We start from the raw sequence: 2,967 nt of genomic DNA, 5'->3' as shown, positions 1-2,967 counted from the left end.
ATGGGTTTGCTGATTCTGAGAGGAACAAGAAGTTGTGTTACTGGTTGCTGTGATTACAGAGATGCAAGCTGCAGGAAATGAGCTTTGTTGGTGAATGAATGGCATGTGGTGTCGATGCTTTTCAATGACTCAGGTGATGTGTGTTGTGTGGGTATGAATTGAACTCAGTTACTGGGAAGTGACTGGTGGAGCAAATTGAGTCAAGTCTTGAGTTCTGTGGCGCTGTTGTTGCAGTGGTTAGGCTATCATGTAATGAATGTATGGGATTTAGAGGTTATGAATGCTAAGTTGCATACTTTTCTCTTATGATTTGAATTTGTTTTCTCTGTATTCTTTTTATCGAAAAGTTACTTACATATTATGTTGTGGAATGCAAAACTTCATTTGCCGTAAAAATGGTAAGCTGTGTGGGTTAACATGTAGTTGTAAAGACGGTACCTGCACCAACAACAAACAACATAGGAATTGAGGATAATTTTTTTTCTCTTATGAGTTGATTAGATGTATGTTTAGGACAGGTGAGGCTCTAGAATATGATGATGTTGATGCTGCAATGGGAGTTGCAGCTGATTGCAGTGATGGGTCTGGTGTTGTTTGAGAAGAATTGAAGCTAAAATGAAATTCCATGCACAAATTGTATTGTTTGTGCAGCTGAAATGGCTTCGTTGGTTGATGATACTCGGTACTGAGTTGTTGAATCTTGAGAAATGCAGTTGAATTGAAGGAAGTGTTGCTGGCGAGTTAGCTATGGTTGAGAGAAAATAGTGGTGTTGTATGGCTGGTGTGTGTGCTTCAGCAACGATGCTGTGATATCAGAGAAGAAGGGAAATTGGTGATGAATTGGTTACAGGGTGGAAGTAAAGATGCAAGTAATGCAGCTGCCAGTGAAGGAATGTGCTAATGCTATTACAGGGAATGCGAGCTGTGGTTGTGTGGTTGAACCAAGGAAGCGGAGACAAGAAAGAAAAGAAGTGGAAGAAGGTTTTGCTGGCATTTAGATTCAATTGCAATTTAGGATTTTTCAGTCACGCTTTTGATCAAATTGCAATTTACTTGGATAGAACTTGAACTCAATTGCAAATAGTGTAATTTTTTTTACATTAGGAAAGTATTTTGTATTCGTATAGTTGAATAATCTGTTATGCAGCTACGGAATTTGTTGCATAACTTGTTCTGCAGTTCAGAAAACGGTTGCATAACACGTTATGCATCAACTTTTTCGTTACTATTGAAACCAACAAAAACAAAGACTGCATAACTTGTCATGCACTTAGAATAATATATGCATAACATGTTATGTAGTCATGAAAATTGATGCATAACCTGTTAAGCATCCGAAAATATGGCTGCATAATGCATTATTCATCGAGAAAATTGTTGCACAATCTTTTATGCATCGAGAAAATTGATGCATAACCTGTTATGCATCCGAAAATATGATTGCATACTGTATTATGCATCCATTTTTTATGTACGCACTAAAATCAACCAAAACAATAGCTACATAACTTGTTATAGATGCATAACGTTGTTATACAGATGCATAATTTGTTATGCAGTCGAGAAAATGGTTGCATAATTCGTTATGCGTCTGCAGAATGTGTTATGCATCTTTTTTGGTGGCTGCATAATGGTTATGTATCAAAATTTCGAAAATTTTGCCTAAAATGATGATCACCTCCAATTTTTTTCGTGAAAAATAAAAATCTGATATTCTTGTTTGTACTCGTTGCTTAGCTCTCTTAAAAAGATTTCCAACGATATAAAATTTGTAAAATTCCAATGCGCGGATTTTTAGATATGTTATATCCAAGTTGCGTTGCCAATTATACCCCTGATGCATAACTCGTCATGCAGATGCATAATTTGTCATGCAGATATCCATAATAATTTTATATAATTATGGGTGTGACAGAAATAGTTATGGGTTTCACGGTACCCAAAATTAATTGTGGGTCTGACAATGAGAATATTATTTATTTTGGGTATCCCCATAATTTCCCCATATGGAGAGATTTGTTGTTTAGTCCACAAAACCCGATTCGGGTTAATGTGTAGTCCAGCGGGATAAAATAGTTGTTGGCTGGTCCAACAAAGTTTCAAAAAGCGTAAAATTACAAAGCTACTCATGAGAACAGTCAGTGTAAAACTTTAATCATCTTCTTTACTTTCATCTTCTACAGTCCGGCGGTAGAAATCAATTTCATCTTCTTTTGTTTTCATTCAAATCTGAAAATCTATGGTACGATTTTGAGTTCCAGCTCTTTATTTTTCCCGATTTTGATTTCATCTTCTTTATTTTACTAAAAACTGAAAATATAGGGCACAATTTTGAGTTTTATCTGAAAATCTAGATCACAAAACCCAAATAAATCATCATCAAAGCAGAAGAAAATCAACGGGAAAACCCTAGATTCGATGAAATCAAACAAGATTTCTCTAGTTTTTTTTTTATGGAAATTCGTTTTGGATCTGATTTTGTTATTCGTTTTCTTGTTACTCCTTCACCCAACAACAAAAAGGAAGAGAAACATTGTTACTCCTCCACCATCAAAAACAAATACAGAGAAAACATTGTTACTCATTCATCAACAAAATGGAAGAAAGCAATTTTACCAAAAAAAGGTACAAATCTAAAATTCACTTCTAATTTCGCTTCTAAAAGGAACACTACATATCAAAGATGTACTTTTGGATAGTTAGATTAGTGTTATGTGCATGATCTAATAGTACATATTACATATTGGTAGTACTTATTAATATGTAATGTTGAATACTTGGATTACTTTTGTGTGTACGATGCAGTACATATGAATATATATTGTTGTATTATGTAAAACCCTCTTTATGCTCTATAAGCATAAATACATATCAATATGTTACTTTGTACATATGAATATGTGTTGTTGTATTATATGAAACCCTCTTTATGCTCTCTATAAGCATCAATACATATCAATATGTATT

Source organism: Papaver somniferum, chromosome 11, assembly GCF_003573695.1.
Source record: "Papaver somniferum cultivar HN1 chromosome 11, ASM357369v1, whole genome shotgun sequence".
NCBI lineage: Eukaryota > Viridiplantae > Streptophyta > Magnoliopsida > Ranunculales > Papaveraceae > Papaver > Papaver somniferum.
This window is presented reverse-complemented; position numbering follows the sequence as displayed.